This window comes from Bos grunniens, chromosome 11 (assembly GCF_055505025.1).
Source record: "Bos grunniens cultivar Pamir isolate PY7600 chromosome 11, Bosgru_T2T1.0, whole genome shotgun sequence".
Lineage (NCBI taxonomy): Eukaryota > Metazoa > Chordata > Mammalia > Artiodactyla > Bovidae > Bos > Bos grunniens.
The window spans coordinates 24639163-24660707 of record NC_141175.1 but is presented as its reverse complement, the minus strand read 5'-3'; the positions used below and the strand labels follow the sequence as shown (position 1 = coordinate 24660707).

Below are 21545 nucleotides of genomic sequence, written 5' to 3'. Positions count from 1 at the left end.
GAGGTCTTGATGGGGAAATCTTTTATGATGCTACTTTACGCTGACAACAGCTCTAAATTAGAGGGTGCAGCTGACTGAAATGAGCTTAATTTTCCATACAAATGTGGGCTCTTGGAAAGAAATAACTTTTTTTCAGGTCAAAAATCTATTTTATCTCCCCTAATTAGGAGAATATGTAAAGCAAGAAAGGGGAATGGTGTTCAATTTGCCATAAAAAGCAAACCTAGTAGTTTATAAGATCACACTTTCCAAACAAGCTCCGGCCTATTAGAGGGGATCATACATAATTCAGTACCCACTTGCTACCTCATGGATCATGCAAATTCTCTCCAATTACACTTTGAAAAAAATGAGGTTCATCTTCCAGCTTTAAATAGACTATTAGAAAAGGGGTAGATAGAAAAGCCAATGATTTAAAGTGGCGTCACTGTGAATTTGAGACGGAGAGGCTTAAACGGAAGAGAGAAAATGCCTCAGTTCTGAGCCCCATTTTAAGATTGGAACCAGCAATTCATAGACTGTTCACACCTCCATCTATCTACTTCGCAAAGGTGCCTCTCCATCCAAAGTGAGAACCTTTCCATTAGGGGTGCTTCTTGTTTCTGAAAAAGGGAAAGTGAAAGTCGCTCAGTTGTGTCAGACTCATTGCGACCCCTTGGACTGTACTCCATGGAATTTTCCAGGCCAGAATACTGGAGTGGATCACTTCAAATTGATCCTTCATGAGATTCTCTTCTTGGACCTTAGAGGTGTGTGTGTGCTTGTATGTTTGTGTGATGGGTGAGAGAGGAGGAGAGAGACAGACTTAGGCAGTTGAAGCTGCAATAACAAAGTGTGATACTGGGTGGCTTATACACAACAGACATTTATTTCTGACTGTTCTGGAGGCTGGAAGTCCGTGATCAGGGTAGCAGCATGGCCAGGTTCCGGTGAGGCCCTCTGCCAGGTTGCAGGCTCACATCTCATATCTTTACATGGCAGACAGAGGAGTAATGAGCTGAGGTCCCTTTTATGAAGGCACCGATTTCATGCATAAAGCCTACACCTCCATGACCTAAATTACCTCCCAAAGTCCCTACCTCCAAATACCATCAGACTGGTGATTTGAGGGTGGGGAGTGGACACACAAACATTTAGTCTATAACCAGAGCTCAGAGGAGGCAGGGTCAGTTTTGCCGGCTGAGATTGGCCCAACCAATTGAGCATGGCCCTGGGGTCATCACGATGAGAAGAAGGAATCTGGGCAGGAAAGGTGCTGTAGAGAAAGTAGGGCTTGAATGAAGCCCTGGAAGACAGGAGATTGGGATGGACACAGGGTAGGCAGCGTGCTGGGGAGGGGGCAACTGCTTGAGACAGACAGACGCAGAGAGAACCGTGTGTCTGGCTAGTGGGAGGGGATGAAATTGCCCTCCGGCGGGGTTGGCACCTGGTTATGGGCGGTGGGGGCCTGGGATGCTGTCCTAACAGAGGACTGTCCTGAGCCCTGTTCTCCACCATGAGGCCACCTGGGCATGAGAAGGAGGAGCATGCTGACCCTTGGCATTTGCTCCTGACCAGTTCTCCGGAGCCGCTCCAGCCGTGGGCTCTGAGGGGGAAACGGCGGGGCTGGGTGATCAATAAGCAGACCAGGCTGTGTGCCGCCGGGGAGTTTAAGGGAGGTAATTAAACAGACTTCTCAGGCAAGCGCCCACACATGGGGATTAGTTGCGATTTAAATAATGAAGCCTCCACAGATAAGTGAACTACACAAGAAGAGCTTTGCTGAGGGCCTGGCTGAGCAGGGGAGTCACAGCATAAGCACCAGTGGTGATGGCGAATGGCAGGAGATGAGGCCCCACCTTGGGCTCTTTGGGGGCCTCCCGGCTCCTCCAGCTCACGTGGGAGGCTCCTGAGAATGGGGTTCTCCATGTTTCCTGGGCCCCTTTGCCTTCCACCTTCAAGGTCTCACTGCAGCCTTGGCTCCTCCTGACTAAATTCCACCAGCCTCCTCCTTCATCATCTTGTATTTTGGGTCCCTGGAGGGGAGAGGGGGCGCCTGGCCAGTCACCCTCTCTGGGCTCTTTCCAGCTTGGCCAGGACTTCTTGAAAAACACTCCCCAGAGGTGTCACCAAGCTTCGCATCAGTGAGGACTCAAGGCATTTCCCTAAATGACTTTTCTAGCCTATTTCCTATTCCCCTCAAGGCCTTTGGCTCCCTGATTCCACCTGTCCGCTACAGCTTGGAGCCTCTGTGCCTTTGCACCTCCGGGATGGCTTTGCCTCCCCAGGTTGCCTTCTAGGCCAGTTATATCTCCTCCATGAAAAAGCACCCACCCGGCCTCCCCCAACCAATGAGAATCCCCCCTGCATTGCAGGCTGGTTCTCTGTTGGAGGTCCTGGAAAGGGTTGATGGTTGGTTGACCTCTGAGCTGGACCCGGGCTCCTCACCGTGTCCCAGTCCTTGGAATGTAGTCCTGCCCGTCAGTCGATCCCAGAGCCATTTTGAAGGACACAAGCTTGAGAGAGCCCTGTGTGGTTGAGACCATCTGGGCTGAAGGTGTGACTGAGCCCAGGGAAGGCCGCTCTGTGCACTCAAGATGCTGGCGTCAGCTGCAGAGATCTACTCATCTCGAGGTGCCCAAGACCAGCCTGGTATGTATGTTCTCTTGCTTACTAAACCTGCCACCCACCAGTCCAGGGTGGATTGCCTGTTTCTTCGGCCTCTCCTTGCCGAGGGGCCAGTTTGGGATTTCAGCCCTGACTCCCCCGGTTTTGAACCAGCAGTGTGTCTCACCCCTTCTTCAGCTTCTTGGACGAGAGGCTGACAAGCTCCACGTCCTACACTGCGAGCATCCTGTGACTGCGATGTTAGGGATGGGACCCTCAGCCAAAACCCCAGGGAAGAAATGTGCTGTGGAATTTAGCATTTTTCAGATTTTGGAAAGATTATGGTGCGTCTATTCTATATCATGTAACAGCTCCAGTAGGTTTGGAATAGTTTCCTGTGGTCAAACGTGTTTATGTTTCTGCTGCGAAAGGGGTAATGTTCGTCTTAAAAGGGATAAAGACAATATTTAGCTTCAGTTAAGTTCGGGTCAGGTTTTGACTGAGTACAGTCGAGAAAAAGTTTTCTGAGCTGAGGTTAAGGACTTGTCGACGTGGAATTCCCTTAGGTGCTCTCCAGGGATGCTGCCAGAGAGGAAGAGTTTGTTTAAACACTTTCCCAGGCAGCCTGGAGAGTGATTCAACCTGTTTGTGTCACATGTAACTGTCCAAGTGGAGAAGATTTAGTTGAATGGGGAGTTGCTTCTTCCATGGTGGCTCAGATGGTAAAGAATCTGCCTGCAAGGCAGGAAACCTGGGTTCAATCCCTGGGTCAGGAAGAGCCCCTGAATTCTGTGGATAGAGGAGCCTATTGGGCTACGGTCCATAGGGTCACAAAGAGTCGGACATGACTGAGGGACTGAACAACAACAACAGCAAAAGGTGTGTATGGAGCATTGGTGGGCTCATGAAATCCTTCTGTGACCACGTGCATGTAGGTGTGTGGGTGGAGGAGGGGCTTCCAGGTGCCACAGGACAATGGCTGCAGCCCCAGCACGTGACTTGGGGAACCTCAGCATGTGACTTGTCTGGTTTTGGCGTGGTTCCCCTGAAACCACAGCTAGGATCACCTGTGTCTGATAACCCAGCCATTGCACTTTAAAGAGCAAAGCCGTCTGGAAAGGTCAGACATAAAAATAGGTGCCTAATCGTTAGTCGTGTCCCAGGGATCGAACCTGGGTCTCCTACATTGCAGATGGATTTTTTTTTTACTGTCTGAACCACCAGGGAAGCCCATGAGGATAAGTACAGGTGATTAAAAGAAAAAATACAAGTCTCTGGGTGAAACAGTAGAGATATTGAGGTGGGTCTTAAAAGAGGAACAGCATTAATATCTAGGAATCTAGGAATCCTGGCTGGGCCCAGGTAACCTAGATACCACCTCTCAAAGAAAATATAGATCTGCCTCCTTGCTGGGCCTCCATGGCTTTCAAGTCGCAGTTTCTAGGATTTATTGCAGGTCATTAACTGCTGTGCTCTGACACGGGGAAGAAGTGAGAAGATTAAAGTAACAGCCCGGGCTGTTGAGAATAATTTGGCCTGTCTTTGTTGCTGGGAGTGTGCTGTTAAACCATTATCACCTGCTAATTCTCATGTAATTTTGGGGAGGAAAATTATTATCCATGTGGCAGGAATTTTTCAGTTAATTCTGTAGAGTCAGTCAGATTTTAAGTGATTGAGAGTTTGAGAGGCATTTCTTAGGTAAATTAGAATTAGCTAGGCAAGGCCCTGAGTCAGCACCCGCTATATAATTTGCCATCTAACGCAGAATGGAAATACAAGACACTTCCTTCAAAAGTTCGTAGGTTTCAAGACGGTGAAATTGCAAAGCTTTGAAACAAGCATTTTGAACCTGGTATCCTGTGTCAACATGTGGGTTACATGTCCAGGAAGCCAGCCCTGTACCAGGGCCTCTTAGATCTTAGAAAAAGTACAGTTTCATAGAAAAATAAAGGAGTTGTATTCAAATCAGATAAGCCTTGATCAGTTCCTAGTTTTGCATTCTATTGGTTTGATTGCTGAGAGAGACAGAGGCTCCATTTTTTCGTCTGTAAAAAAGAGTTACCAAAATGAGGAGATGCGGGTTTGACCCCTGGCTTGGGAAGATCCCCTAGAGAAGGAAACTGCAGCCCATTCCAGTATTCTTGCCTGGAGAATTCCATGGACAGAGGAGCCTGGCGGGCTACAGCCCAGGGGGTTGCAAGAGTCAGACACGGCTTAGTGAGTAAAGTACCACCACTACCACTGTAATGCTGAAAACAAAGCTTGTAGAGCATTTAGCAGAGCACGGGGTATCTAGTAAGAATTCAAGAAACCTTAGCTCTAAGCAGTGGTGCTCATGCCCCAGGGTATCCTCTTGCCCGTCTCTCTTTGGCACCTTGCAGCTGCCTTCTAAATGCCAACACTCGCATTCCTAGGCTGGTGTGTCTTTCACCAGCTCCCAGAGCTCCCCAGTGGGATTAAGCCCTGCTCGCTCCAGAGGTAACTGGGTTGATTACACAGTCCTGTTTGGCCACCTTCCCTTCCCTGTCGTCCGCCCCACTCCTCTAGCCTGCACCTGGTCTTAGGGTCGGCTTCTGGGGGAGCCCTGTCTCTGATGAGATCCCCCTTCTTCTCCTCCCCTTGGTGAGGGGTGAAGAAGATGCTAGACAGTGGGGAATAGGGGTGCTGGAGCCCTCAGCTGAGTCAGCGTTGAAAGGCTGTATCTGATCTGATGTAAAAACCAAAGGGGAAACTGGGCAGGCGTGGGCTGACCCAACAGCCACTGTGACTCAGAGTCCGCCGCGTGCTCTCCTCTAGGCTGCCTCAGTGGGGTGCCAGCTCCCGGGGGAAGGTCACTGGGCGACTCCACCTCTGCCAGGAACGTCCTGGGCAGGAGCCCAAGAGTGATCCAGAGTCTCAGCACCTGATTCCTTTCTCCATTGCTTCAGGGCATTTGGGTGCTGTCGTTCCACGTAGGATCCAGTGAAGCCCAGAACTCATCCTGGCCTCGGCCTTCGCAGGTTCTGACTGAGGCTGCTGTCCTGTAGCGTCCCTGGGTTGGAAGTAGGGCCACTGGGATCCTTGGTGGGGGCCATTCTTCAAGCTTGTCAGTGTTTATCTTGCAGCAGATATTTGAGTGTGGAGGGTTTCAAGATTTGTTGTCAGATTCTTTACTTTAAATCTCTGCTTCACTCAGTCTTATGTGCCATATTCGCGGAACGGTTTTGGAAAGCTCTGTTTCATCTGTCTTGGTCCGCTGGGTTCTTTTGGTGTCATTTCCAGTCCTCACACACTCTTCCTTCTCCTTTCTTTCCTCCTTTTTTCCCTCCTCCTGTTGGGAAGAGGGTATAAGAAACCCCAGTCTTCTCTTACAGCAGCAGATATTAACCATTGTTATGCCATGGATCCTTTAGTGGTCTGATGAAGCCTGAGGATCCCCTCTCAGAGCAAAGATTCTTAATGCACAAAACAAAGCACTAAGGTTACAAAAAGTAAAACATAATTAATGTTTTATTATGCTTAAATATTATATCTATGCACCTATATATTGGACAGAAGAGCCTGGTGTGTTCACAGTCTGTGGGGTCGCAAGAGTCAGACATGACTCGGCGACTGAACCACTACCACCTATATATCTGTGGATATATATATATATATATATATATATAATTTTTAAACCCTCAATTTGAGATCTAATACAATATGTGCATTGTTTTCATGAATTAATAACCCAACATTATATCTGGAATAGATATATCTTCCATAAGTCTGAAGCAGCGGTGGGTGTGCATGATATTTTGATATGTCTGCAACAACTGTAGAATATAAAGATATCTGCATGTCTATGGGAGCCAAAGCTGCACTACTATTTATACCACTCTGGCTTGTTGCTTGCTTTCCTAATCGAAAGAAATGCTAAATTTCAACGAGAGATGACTGAAAATGAAGGCATAATTTTTTCCCCATTCATATTCTTAGAACGCCCAAATTCCATCGTTGGACCTTGTTAAATGCTTGTCCCAGGGTCCGAAGTGTACCCCGGCCCTTTCCTCGCTTGTCCGCCCTTGCTCACCGTGATGAGGGGAACCATCTCCGCTTCCCTCCTCACCGAAGAACTGAGGCCGATTTCAGTGCATTGCAGGGCTGTTCCACCTCTCTTAACTGAGGACAAACCAGTATCACTCTTGGTCATGGCAGCTGTGGCAGCTCAGACGTTAGCTACAGAAGGGGTTTAAGGATTTTGGCTAAAATGCATCGAGAGAGAAAAGATGTATTAAACTTGTTCTTTAGGATGTTAAACCAGGTCACGATCCCAGGATGCAATTCCGCTAAAAACAAAGATGGCCCACAAGGAGAACCAAACTCTCACAGTGGGAGACATATGGGCTGGCTGAAAATCGACAAATAATTGTATCTCATCCCCATTTGGCTTTCTTGCAAGACAGAAGATGAATTAGATAGTGAGCAAAATTTTTGGCTGAGAGACACATAGATGTTCTCAAAGCCAGAAAAGAACAAAGAGGTTGAGAGATGCTGTGAATTGGCCATTGGAGAGTGACAAAAGGCATCCTGTTGGGGGAAAGGTCATGTGCAGAAAGAAATACCGTGTGTGGAAGGAAACAAAGCTCCAGGGTTTGGTGGTAGAGAAGAGGGAAGCTTTGCACTGCTAGGATCACTAGCTCACGTTTTCTTAAAAACTGAAGTGATTTACAATATTACATTAGTTTCAAGTGTACAACATGGTAATTTAATATTTTTATAGATTATTCTCCACGTAAACTTATTACAACATATTGGCCGTATTCCTGTGCTGTACAGTATATCCTGATGTCCTGTTTACTTTACACAGAGTAGTTTATACCTCCTAATCCAGAACCCCCAGCCTGTCCCTCCAACTCCCCTCTCCCCACTAGTATCAACTAGTTTGTCTTGATACCTGAAAGTCTGTTTTTGTCTTGTGTATATTTTCGTATGTTTCATTTTTTAGATTTCACATATAAGTGATAATTGCCTTTGACTTGTTTCACTAAGCATAATTCCTTCATAATTCCATTCACAGTGTTGCAAATGGCAGAACTTCATTCATTTCTATGACTAATATTCCATCAGGTAAATATGCCACATCATCTTTATCCATTCATCTGTTGATGAGCGCTTAAGTTGCTTCCGCATCTTGATGACTGTAAATAATGCTACTGTGAAGCTTGGGGTCCATGAATATTTTCGAATTAGCGTTTTTTTTTCTTTGGGTATGACTGCAAGGAGATCCGACCAGTCCATCCTAAAGGAGATCAGTCCTGAGTGTTCATTGGAAGGACTGATGTTGAAGCTGAAACGCCAATACTTTGGTCACCTGATGCAGAGAGCTGACTCATTTGAAAAGACTCTGATGCTGGGAAAGACTGAAGGTGGGAGGAGAAGGGGAAGACAGAGGATGAGATGGTTGGATGGCATCACAAACTCAGTGGACATGAGTTTGAGTAAACTCCAGGAGTTGGGGATGGACAGGGAGGCCTGGTGTGCTGCAGTCCATGGGGTCACAAAGAACAAGACATGACTGAGCAACTGAACTGAACTGAACTGATACCTAGTAGAGGAATCGCTGGATATGCAGCTCTGCTCTCCTATGTAGGCCACACTGAAGCATAGAAAGTTGAAGTATAGTACCCTAGGGTTCCTGCTTTTGATGGGGATAATGCAAAGGAAACGTTTCGGGTTCAAATCCTAAAACCTTCATGTCACATCCAGGAACTTTCAGGGAGCCATAAACCTCCCTGAGCCTCACTTTCATTACCTGAAAAATAATAATAAGACAATGTTATAATGCAGAGAGTAATCCGGAGTTACCCATCTCTTCTTATCCCTAACACACCCGGAGTGGAAAGAACACAAGTGTGGAGTGGGACAGACATGGTCATGTTATCTCTCTGAGCATCAGTCTCTTTAGCTGTAAAATGGGGATAAACAAATATTCACATTGTAGGTGTGCTATGGGTATTAATCATGATAAAGATGGTTACTAACCAACACCCTGGCATGGAACAGGCACTGGATAATAAAGAAGGAATGTGTTCATTGTTAGTGTCTGCTAAGCTGCCTTGATTTCTCTAGTATAACTGGTACATACAGACTAAAAGAGACCAGTTGGCTGATCCCTTGCCCTCTCACACTTCACCCCCTTGAAGGCGCCACACTTTAAATATTTTGGGTCATCCAAACCTCTAGGAATAGTTGCGTCCCCTCCACCCCTCCCCATGGGTAACCAAGGTAGGCTTGGGAGTCAGGCATCCTGCATTCCTGTCCCAGCTCCCCCTTCCTGGCTGGTGAACTTTTGTTAGTTTTCTCATCTGTAAAAGGGGCAGCGATTTCTATCTGCAGAGGTGTGGGGATGGACAGTGTAAGTGGGACCCAGCAGGGGCTCAATTCCGCAGAGAGCCTGGGGGGGACAGCCTGCATTTGTGACCAAGGACCCTTTGTTTCCTTCACCCTAGTCCTGACCACAGCCAAATGCGCCAACATTGAGTGACTGGCAGCACTTCCAAGCCATATGGAAACGGATTCCTAAAAACACAGTCATTTTAAAGTACTGATTTAGTATTATTTTTATCACCAATAATCATGTCACAGTGGGTAAGAGTACCAAACTCAAAGTGGATTTGAGTACTAGCTCCAAGGGAGGTTAGCTTCAAGACCTTGAGCCAGTTACTTATCCTAAGTTTTAGGTTCCTCATTTGTAAAATATGGATAGTAACAGTCTCTACCTGGGAGGATTATTGTGGAGAAGAAAGGTGAGAAAGCATATGAAATACTTCAACAGACTTGCTTGTGTTCAGTGCTTAATACACTTTGCTGTCTCATGCCTGTCATGTTCTTGTGGATTTGAGACTTCGCAGAGAAGCCAACCATGGTATGTAGCATTATTTTTGTGATGAAAATGACATCGGTGAAAATGCCTTCTAGCTCCCCCACCTTCCATCGAAGTGGGGCTGGAGGTTTGTCCTGGGCTCTCAAACCTCATTCACGGCAAAGACCACCAGGGCCCAACTGTACACTAGCTTCCAGGGGCTGGTGGCATCGTCCACTTTACATTAACAAGCAGGACTGGGATGAGCTTTGTGGAGCAGGGTTCCCCCTGCTTTCGGGCCCCACCCCTCCTTTTTACTGTGAGCCTTTCCCCGGCCTCGGGGCACCCCACACACTGTGCAGGACCCAAGAGGACCCCTGAGGGCAGGAGGATTTGGGGGAAACCTCACCACACCCTCTTCATACTCCCTGGAGGGGTCCCTGTCTCACCCTGATAAAGAGCAAATGCCCCATGGAGGGCTTGGTTCCTGTAGAAAGATGCCACACCTGGAGGCATGTGGACTACAGCAGCTGCCTAGGAATCTCGGCTGTTACCTGCTTAACAAATACAAAACCTTGACTATGCCCAGGCAGTGCTCTGAGTATTTTACAAAAGGTAACTGAACTCATCATTGAAGCCACAGAGTTCAGAGGTAAGTACTATGATCATCTGCATTGACTGTTGTTCAGTCACTAAGTTGTACGTGTCTGACTCCAACCCCATGAAATGCAGCACGCCAGGCTTCCCTGTCCTTGACCATCTCCCAGAGCTCAAACTCATGTGTACTGAGTTAGTGATGCCATCCAATCTCTGTCATCCCCTTCTCCTCCTGCCTTCAATCTTTACCAGCCAGCATCGGGGTCTTTTCCCGATCGCATCAGTTCTTCGCATCAGGTGGCCAAAGTATTGGAGTTTCAGTTTCAGCATCAGTCTGTCCAATGAATATTCAGGGTTGAATTCCTTTATGATTGACTAATTGGATCTCCTTGCTGTCCAAGGGACTCTTAAGAGTCTCCTCCAGCACCACAGTTTGAAAGCATCCATCCTTTGGCACTCAGCCTTCTTTATGGTTCAGTTCTCACATTGATACATGATTACTGGAAAAACCATAGCTCTGACTATACCAACCTTTGTTGGCAAAGTGTTGTCTGTGCTTTTTAATATGCTGTCTAGGTTTGTCATAGCTTTTCTTCCATTGACTGAGGAGGAAACAAAAGCCCACGGAGGTCAGATAACTGGTGCAGGATTCAGCTGAAGGCAGGGGTGAGTCACATCCACGCCTTCCTTGGGAGCTCTTTTAAAGAAAGGGAGGCTGAGTTTCCCATGGGACCTTTGTGGACGTGGAAGCACCTCCCACCCACATCCAGGGGAAAAAGCAGTGAAAAGTGGACTCAGTTCCATCTCCTGCGGATGAGGGGCCAGGTCACATGCCCCCACCCAGGACTCCAGCTGAAGCTCCTGACCAGACGTCTGCCCTGTCAATATCTGAGCCTCCACGTCTTAAGACAGAAAGGGGCAGTCATATTGCCCACCACACAGGACTGGGGTGTGGATCAGTGGTGCTGCATGTATGTGAAAGACCTTGGTCCCTGAGACCCTGTGACTGTGCTCGTAGATGATAGGGGTTCCCTGTCAGGCAATCCCAGCTCCACCATAACTCCCCACTCTCAGACCACCTGTGGCTGAATCCGAGCGCCTGCCCTCCCTTCTCTTCCTGCTCGGGACCCCAGGTGTGGCCAGAGCAAGAGGACCCCACTTTGCTGAGTCTGAATCCTCTTTGTGATGAGTGACCCTCCAGGTCTGTCACTGGTTCTTCATCCCTCCTTCCGTCTCTAACTGTGCTTCTGTTTTTCTGGAACCCTGACTCCAAACCAGGGTCCCCCACTTCCTCTCTGTTTTAGTTATTCATTGCTGCTTAACAACTTAACAACCCTGGCTCCCCAGGTGGTGCAGTTGGTGAAGAATCTGCCTGCCAGTGTAGGAGATGCAGGTGACCAGGTTCAATCCCTGAGTCAGAAGATCCCCTGGAAGAGGAAATAGTAATTCAATCCAGTATTCTTGCCTGGAAAATTCCATGGACAGAGCAGACTTGTGGGCTACAGTCCACAGGGTCACAAAGAGTTGGACATGACTGAAGCGACTTAGCATGCACACACGCTTAACAAGCTATCCCAGAACACCATGGCTGAAATCAACCATGTTTATGATTTCTGAGGATTCTGAAGGTCAGGAACTTGGACAGAGCATGGTGGGGATAGCACAATCTGTCCCCTGTGATGTCTGCCAGGAACAGAACAAAGCAAACATCTTCTTTGCTTGTCTGGCCCCTTGGTTGGGAAGGCTTGGCTTGGCTGGGGTCATCTCTGCATCCACTCCACGTAGCCTTTCCTGGGCATCCCTCCAATAGGGCAGCAGATATTGTACATGGACCTGGAGGCCCAGGGTCCCCACATCACAGATCAGGGTCTTCAGGGCTTACTGACACACTGGTCTGGAGCTAGCAGAGTGCCTGACCCACTGTCTTCCATTGGTTAAACCACGTCCCATGCAACTCAGATACGAGGAGGCAGGGAGGGAGGTCTAAGCAAGGTGGTGAGTGGGCACCTGTGGCTCGGGGGTGACTTTGGAGCCTGGCCACCCCTTCTCTGTCTCCTTTAATGATGACGATGATTGAGAACACACCTGCATGCTTGTTTCTACCCTACATGGAAACGTTCCCAAGACTTTCCATGGTGAATTTCATTGATAAACTGGTGCTCACCCCAGCTGCTCCTGAAATTCCTGATTAGTGATTATCATTGGTAAGGAGAGTCTTGGTGATCAGTAGCCTCAGCCTCAGCTCAGGCCCTGGAGGTCACCTCTGCTTTGGTGACAAGGTCAGATAAGCTTCCTGAGAGGCAGTGCCAGGGCAGCAAAGGATTTGGTTGAGTTCATAACAAATTGTTTCTTTTTTTCCCATTAATAAGACCTGTCCTTATAAACTCCGGGGACCGTCTGCTGGCAGAACTCTGTGATCTTGCTTGTTCTCCTGCACAGTCCAGTCCCACCTGCTTGAAAGGCTTCCTGGGTGCCGAGCAGAATATCAAGGCCCACAGGTGCAAGGCCAGTGCACCTGAGCGCCTTCTGCCATTTTGAAAGAATAGAGGACTGGGGCAAACCTGGACACAGGTCGAGGGCTGGACCCTCGGGGAAGGGGTGAGGAGTTCAAAGCACAGATCATGTTGGCCAGGACAGCATTTCCCAGACTGTGTTCCCAGTGACACCAGCCCCGAGGATGCGAAGTGGTGCTATGCTCCAGAGAGGGTCCCTGACAATGAGTCTGGGAGAAGCACACACGCTACAGGTTTTCTTATGGCAAATCAGCACATCAGTATACCAAAAGCTCTGAGAAGGCCTGCAGTTAGGGAACAGGTCCGATCCTGCCTGAAAAATGTCCCCCCTGACTATGTCAGAGATCCTCTCTCTCAGGGTAAGTTTCAAGACCAGCTTCTGGAAAGCTCACTTTGCAAGGACTTCCTCCAGAAAACCGGGAGGTCCTGACCAGCCCTTAGGTGCAGAGCAAAGAGCTGGGCTGGAGGTGAGAAAAGCTGAGAGTCTGTGCAAGGTAGGGCCAGGAGCCCATGAGTCTGGGCAGGAGGCAGGGCAGATTCCAGAGGCTGACCTCGAATGCCCACGGCTTCATCTCTTGTCTGCCACGGAGAGCAGCCTGGGTTGCAGTGCAGCGCTTTTTCGAGTGAGCTCTGTTGCCCCCGTGAGTGTGGTCTCGGGGACCAGACAGATTTCACCCAAACCTCCAAGCCCAAGTAACTGCGTGTGACCCCACCCTACACAGCCCCAGATGACCATGTGTGCCCTGTGAGGGCGGATGAACTAGCAGGGGGCATGACTCCCTGGACTGCATCTAATGATGGAGCATGACATTGAAAATTGGATGCTAGTGTTGGCTAGGCAAGAGAGAAAAAAGAAAGCAGGACAGAGGAAGAGAAAATAATCATTGGACTTTTTCAAATGTCCTTTGCTAGAATGATAGAATGTGTTTCACATTCATATTTAATGTGATTTTTTCTTTTTTTAATAAAAAACCCAACTTATATATATATATTAAAAGTACCTGAAAGATGGCTGGTTTAATTGCATTCTTAAAAAAAAAAATATCCTGAGTTTTCATCAGCCAATGTGATGTAGTAATCCTTTTCCTCCATACCTTCTGTTGAGAGGTTAAAAAATAACTGGATGTGACAGTATTTTGGGAACCATAAAATGCTGTATATGTGTTGGTTATCGATATCCTACTGCTACTAATGATGCCCTTTGTCAAGGGCTAAATGTTGATGTCACCCCCAAATTCATATTAGAAGCCCTAATCAATTACCTAATGTGAATATATTTGAAGATGGGACCTCTGAGGAGGTGATAAAAGCTAAATGATGCCATAAGGATGGGGCTCTAGTCTGATAGGGCTGGAAACTTTAGAAGAAGAGGAAGAAACACAGATATCTCTTTCTTTCCATGAACCCTTAGAGGAAAAGCCATATAAGGATGTAGTGGGAAGGCATCTGCACACCTGAAAGAGAGTTCTCCCAGGAACCAAATTGGCCAGCACCTTTATCTTGGACTTCCCAGCTTCCAAAACTGTGAAAAATAAATTTCTGTTGTTTAAGCCATCCTGTCTATGGTATTTTGTTATGACAGCCTGAGCTGACTGATAACCTGTCAAAGAAAATTTCCTTTTGAATCCTTGCTGGTCTCCATACTCTGTCAATTAAGAGCTGAACCATCATCCCAGTGGACTCAAAAAAAAAAAAAAAAGAGCCCAAAGATAGCTGACCACTCTTAAGTATCCAGGAGAATTGATCTGATAACTTACCAGCCCATCTTGGCAACTCTCTGTGATGATGACCCTACAGCCTCTGATCATAAAAACTTGGTGTATTTTCTAGATGTGTGATGTTGCATGTGAGAAAATGTTATTTAATCTGCATTTCAACATCACACAGGAGCAAAAATTAGACCCTGGAGTATCTACATGTGGATGGGGACTAAATTAAAAAGCAGCTTTGGCCAAGGTCCTCAACTACTGTTTTACTTAGTGACTCAATGGACATGAGTTTGAACAAACTCCGGGAGATGGTGAAGGACAGGGAAGCCTGGTGTGCTGCAGCCCATGGGGTGGCAGAGTTGGACATGACTTAGCGACTGAACAATGATAACTGAGGCCCTAGGTTGGTAGCTCTATTAATAATTGTTATACAAAAGTTTGTACATCTGTGAGCCTGAAAAAATGTTGGCACACTTTTATATATCCTATCTTAAGTAGTGTAACCAAGTCTTCCCCAACAATACCGTGTGTGTGCTTAATCACTCAGTTGTGTCCGGCTCTTTGCAACCCCATTGACTGTAGCCTTCCAGGCTCCTTTGTCCATGGAGGTTCTCCAGGCGAGAATACTGGAGTGGGTTGCCATGCCCTCCTCCAGGGGATCTTCCCAAGCCAGGGATTGAACCCAGGTCTCCCACATTGCAGGCCGATTCTTTCCCATCTGAGCCACCAGGGAAGCCCATATATGAATACCATATATGAAGTAAATTTGCCTAAGTAAGCAAACCTAGGTGTAGATCCAACTATGGTATATTTTAAGCATCAAATTTCCCAGGTAAATGTTCCTATGTTGTGTGCATTTTTTTTCCTAGAGATTAAAACCATTTCCCCCAAATCTACAGTGGGAGAACTGGTTTTAGACACTGGCTGTCTCTGATTCTGAAATGAAATCAACTGTTTATTCATTAGAAGTCTATTTTTCATGCATATGTACCAAGTTTTTGGAGGTGGAGCAAGCACTGGAGTATATAGTCCACTAAGACAGACCCTAATGGGAATATACACTTTTTAATTGAAAAAACTTAGTTTTCATAGTAGTAGACTATGGATAAATATAAAGCCATTAGTACTGTTTGCATTGCATATATGTATTTGTATGCAGTTCCTGCCTCCAATTCTCCCAAAGGCAAATATTTCCAACTCTTTCAGCTACTTCTGGTATTTACTATCGTGTTTCTAAAATACAACATATATATTCCTCCATTTGGTTTTTTTGAGTTTTTTGTTTTGATTTGTTTTCTTCTGACTTTATTGAGACATAGTTGATGTATAGCACTGTCCAGTTTAAGTTGTATAGCATATGACTGGACTTACAAACATCATGAAACAATGACCACTATAATTTTAGTGAACATCCATCATCTCTCATAAGATACAAAATTAAGGAAACAGAAAATAAACTTTTTCTTTGTGATCAGAATTCTTAGGATTTACTCTCAAATTTATATATAGGATACAGCAGTGTTAATTTATATTTATTATTTTGTACATTATATCTCTAATAATTTCTCTATAACTGAAAGTTTATACTTTTTGATTACCTTCATCCAATTCCCCACCCCCACCTCTGGTAATCACAAATCTAATTTCTTCTTCTATGAATTATTTTTTTTATCTGTTTTTGAAATATGAGTGACAAGAACACACAGAAGAACTGTACAAAAAAGATCTTCACAACCCAGATAATCACGATGGTGTGATCACTGACCTAGAGCCAGACATCCTGGAATGTGAAGTCAAGTGGGCCTTAGAAAGCATCACTACGAACAAAGCTAGTGGAGGTGATGGAATTCCAGTTGAGCTATTTCAAATCCTGAAAGATGATGCTGCGAAAGTGCTGCACTCAATATGCCAGCAAATTTGGAAAATTCAGCAGTGGCCACAGGACTGGAAAAGGTCAGTTTTCATTCCAATCCCAAAGAAAGGCAATGCCAAAGAATGCTCAAACTACCGCACAATTGCACTCATCTCACACACTAGTAAAGTAATGCTCAAAATTCTCCAAGCCAGGCTTCAGCAATATGTGAACTGTGAACTTCCAGATGTTCAAGCTGGTTTTAGAAAAGGCAGAGGAACCAGAAATCAAATTGCCAACATCCGCTGGATCATGGAAAAAGCAAGAGAGTTCCAGAAAAACATCTATTTCTGCTTTATTGACTATGCCAAAGCCTTTGACTGTGTGGATCACAATAAACTGTGGAAAATTCTGAAAGAGATGGGAATACCAGACCACCTGATCTGTCTCTTGAGAAATTTGTATGCAGGTCAGGAAGCAACAGTTAGAACTGGATATGGAACAACAGACTGGTTCCAAATAGGAAAAGGAGTTTGTCAAGGCTGTATATTGTCACCCTGTTTATTTAACTTATATGCAGAGTACATCATGAGAAAGGCTGGACTGGGAGAAACACAAACTGGAATCAAGATTGCCGGGAGATATATCAATAACCTCAGATATGCAGATGACACCACCCTTATGGCAGAAAGTGAAGAGGAACTCAAAAGCCTCTTGATGAAAGTGAAAGTGGAGAGTGAAAAAGTTGGCTTAAAGCTCAACATTCAGAAAACGAAGATCATGGCATCCGGTCCCACCACTTCATGGGAAATAGATGGGGAAACAGTGGAAACAGCGTCAGACTTTATTTTTCTGGGCTCCAAAATCACTGCAGATGGTGACCGCAGCCATGAAATTAAAAGACGCTTACTCCTTGGAAGGAAAGTTATGACCAACCTAGATAGCATATTCAAAAGCAGAGACATTACTTTGCCAACAAAGGTTTGTCTAGTCAAGGCTATGGTTTTTCCTGTGGTCATGTATGGATGTGAGAGTTGGACTGTGAAGAAGGCTGAGTGCCGAAAAACTGATGCTTTTGAACTGTGGTGTTGGAGAAGACTCTTGAGAGTCCCTTGGACTGCAAGGAGATCCAACCAGTCCATTCTGAAGGCGATCAGCCCTGGGATTTCTTTGGAAGGAATGATGCCGAAGCTGAAACTCCAGTACTTGGGCCACCTCATGCGAAGAGTTGACTCATTGGAAAAGAGTCTGATGCTGGTGAGAGGGTAACAGGCAGGAAGGCCAGGGGTCTCCAAATAGAGGAAATAGCCTGCAAGTGTCAGACATTTTTTATCTGTCTTAAGCGGCAGGAGGAAACAAACTAGCAATATTTTTTCCTTCTCTATACAAATTTAAAGGGAGGTTTTTCTTAAAATACTGTGTTGCCATAATGACACCCGGCTTCGCCTGAAGTTAGCTATTCCCGAGTCTAGAGATAACCAATGCCTTTTTCTTATGGAAATGTTTGTCTTAAGCTATGCTAATGTACTATGCCTTTACCCCAAACTCTGTCTCCAAGTCGGTTCCGCCTCTTGGCCCAGAACCTACTTGACAAACCAGTATGGATATTGTTCCCCTAATCTATGTAAATGAAACTATTTGTATGGTGGTCTGCCCTTCTTCAAGATTCAAGTTAATCATTTTATGGCCCAGGATAAACCATTTGGTGCCAAGATTATCCCAAAATGCATCTTATGGGTGAGGGGCCTGGTGCCATTCTGAATTTTAAGATACTCCTTTCTTTCATTAACAGACTGCTAGTGACTATATAACATCCAGCTAAAGACTAGCAGGGGGGTACTCTTTCTGCCCCCTTCTGATGCCTATGTCAGAAGCTTTCTCTATCTCCTTTATACTTTAATAAAACTTTATTACACAAAAGCTCTGAGCGATCAAGCCTCGTCTCTGGCTCCGGATTGAATTCTTCTCCTCCGGGGGCCAAGAATCCTGGTGTATTCGCGTGATTCAACAACAACCTTTCACTGGGAGGGATTGGGGGCGGGAGGAGAAGGGGATGACAGAGGATGAGATGGCTGGATGGCATCACTGACTCGATGGACGTGAGTCTGAGTGAACTCCGGGAGTTGGTGATGGACAGGGAGGCCTGGCGTGCTGTGATTCATGGGGTCACAAAGAGTTGGACACGACTGAGCAACTGATCTGATCTGATGACACTATGCTAATTCTTGGTAGATGAGGATGATTTGATATGTCTGAACATTTCAAAATGATCACCATAATAAGTCTAGTTACTACCATCTGTCACCATACAGAGATACTACATAACTGTTGACTGTATTCCCTACATGTACATTTCATAGCTGTGTCTTATTTATTTTGTAACTGAAAATTTGTACCTCTTAGTTTCCCTTACCTCCCCATCTTCCTCCCCTCTGGCAACCACCTGTTTATTCTCTGTTTTTATGACTCTGCTTTCATTTAGTTACCTTTGTTAATTTCTGTTTTCGGTTTCACATATATGTGAAATCATACAGCCTTTATCTTTTTCTATCTGATACACCCTCTAGGTCCATCCATGTTGTTGCAGATGGCAAAGTTTCATTCTTTTTGTAGCTAATATTCCACTATGCATATATACCAAATCATCTTTATCCATTCATCTATTTCTTCCAAGTCTTAGCTACTATAAATAATGCTGCAATGAACTTAAGGGTACATATATCTTTTTGCAGTAGTGTTTTTATTTTCTTTGGTTAAATACTCAGGAGTGGAATTACTGGATTGTATAATAGTTCTGTTTTTAATTTGTTGAGGAATCTCCATAGTGTATTCCACAGTAGCTGTACCAATTTACATTAGCACTAATAGTGCATATATATTCTACAGAATGTAGTGCAGTTATAATTTTGCATTCCACATTGCCTCATTTTTTATGTGAAACTAGCGTTCTTGAACTCTCAGAAGGGAGGCCAGTTTTGGAAAGTTTTTCTAAGTTTATGGCTAAAGGGTTCCTACTGTTCTTGTGAAAGTACACTTAATACTTTTAAGTGTTAAACATGGCTCACTCTGTTCTCCTTATTCAGTTTTATCTAGACCTCATTTTTTCCTTTCCCTTATTGTCCTTCTCAAGGAGGGCTCTGTTCCCAGCACTTTTCTTCAATGTGGCATTTTTTTTCCCCCCTGGAATGGATCCTTGACTCTTTAATTCTAAGAATTCACAGGGCACAAATTACTTTATCCCCCTCACAGCATAGAGACGGCACCATGCACTCACTTGCTATTAAACTGTGTGAATCCCTCTCAGTTCTAACTGTCACAACAAATTGGTACCCAAGCTCTCTAGTGACTATTTGTTGGTTATTTTGTATTCCTCAGGTCCACCAACTACTCCACTTCTTCCTTCTGCACAGATGCTGGTAGCAGTCACGTCTTATAAATTGTCTGTGGATTGTCCTCACCCGTAATCCTGAATATTCATTGGAAGCACTGATGCTGAAGCTGAAACTCTAATACTTTGGCCACCTGATGCGAAGAGCTGACTTATTTGAAAAGACCCTGATGCTGGGAAAGATTGAAGGCGGGAAGAGAAGGGGATGACAGAGGATGAGATGGTTGGATGGCATAACTGACTCAATGGACATGAGTTTGAGTAAACTCTGGGAGTTGGTGATGAACAGGGAGGCCTGGAGTGCTGCAGTCCTTGGGGTTGCAAAGAGTCAGACATGACTGAGCAACTGAACTGACTGACTGACTGACCCGTAATCTGGAATTCTCAGGGGACCTCATCGCCTAGTTTTGTTGTCGAAGTTTTAGTTTTTGCTACCTTAGTTTCTCTATGTGTTTTTAGAGGGATGCTTTGGGAGGGAAAATAACCACACTGATCTCACTGCCATCTTCCCAGAATTCTATACTATATCTCAAGAGTATTTCATGCCACTTTAAGACATTATCCAGGAAAAAGCAAGGGCACCCCACTCCAGTACTCTTGCCTGGAAAATCCCATGGACAGAGGAGCCTGGTGGGCTGTAGTCCATGAGGGTTGCTAAGAGTCGGACACGACTGAGCATCGAACACACACACTGAAGAATATGAAGTAGAAATAGCTCAAACTAAATTGAAGTAAGGGTGTTAAAAAACTACATACAGGTAGACTTTGGACACGACTGAGCGACTTCACTTTCACTTTTCCCTTTCATGCTTTGGAGAAGGAAATGGCAACCCACTCCAGTGTTCTTGCCTGGAGAATCCCAGGGACGGGGGAGCCTGGTGGGCTGCCGTCTATGGGGTCACACAGAGTTGGACACAACTGAAGCGACTTAGCAGCAGCAGCAGCAAGACATTATCCACTGACTTTCCTTTGGCTTTCTTACAGTTCAGGGCCTGCCCATTGACTTTTACTCCCTCCATTCTGCCAATAAATTAGTCCCAATAAAGTCAGTATGTATTACCGTATATTATTCAAATAACATAGTATGTTCATGTTTACTTTCTTATACATATTTTTTAAGGATTTCTTTTTCCCTGAAAATTATTCTGGGATTATTAATTATATGGATATGTATATACTTTGTTTTTCTTTTTTCCTTTCCTGCTGTTAACATTATCTGTGCCCTGTAAGTTCTTTAATTTGGCCCTCATCCCTTATGCTAGAAGCTTTCCTCAAACTTCTACTTACCTCTAGTTGTCTTCTCATATTTAAGAGGGGATTTGAAAGTGAAATGAGTTTTCTCTGTGGATTTGTGTTGAGGAGAGAGCTTGTCAACAAATGGAACTGCTGCAAACTCACCCTTTCACCTTTCACTGGGATACCCCGGCTGTTTTATGATCAGATCTTTCCTTTCCAGTGATTCCATTCCCCAGAGAAGTGTCCTCTAATCTCCTGGGTGGGCAGAGAAAGGGGTCAGTGGACGCCTGTATTTGGTCTCAGTATTTGTACTGAGTCTACATAGACTCAGTAATGCCCCTGCTTATAGCCTCTGATCCTTACTCTGGCAAACAGGCTGAAACTTCTCTGGTTCCATTTCTACTGAACTTTGTCTTGGTTCCTGTCCATCTTTGTGCATTTAGGCATGAGGACTTTACATGTACTACTCTCCATCAGCATATGTATTAAATCTTGGTAGAGCTTGTTTTTATTTTGTTAAGAAAAATTATAGACATAATTCTAATATTTCCTTCCCATACCAAAATAAATCTTGTATACCACTCCCCCCAAGGTCTGTGCATCTGATTTGGAGAATGAATGCCTGGAAAGAAGGGAAACCTTCTTAGAGTAAGGCAGTAGCAACTTCCAATCCTGTGTAGACTTTTCCCTTTCTTCCCTGTCTTGAGCCTTATCAGAGGACTTTGTCCCTCCACCTCCTGGGTTCCCATAAACATTTGTCTCTACAGTCCTTGGGCGCAGCTGCCTTTAGCCTCTCCTCCAGCTTCAGAAATTGACTCCTCTTATTTCCAGTGATATCCTT

At 45.4% G+C, this 21545-nt stretch overlaps 1 long non-coding RNA gene across 1 annotated transcript; it reads left to right on the top strand.

Moving 5' to 3' along the window:
• Positions 1-280: 280 nt before the first annotated feature.
• Positions 281-21295, top strand: LOC147362745 (uncharacterized). The gene is made up of 2 exons (XR_015135792.1): positions 281-2631; positions 19456-21295. It is a non-coding gene; the product is annotated as an uncharacterized LOC147362745 (long non-coding RNA).
• Positions 21296-21545: the final 250 nt, after the last annotated feature.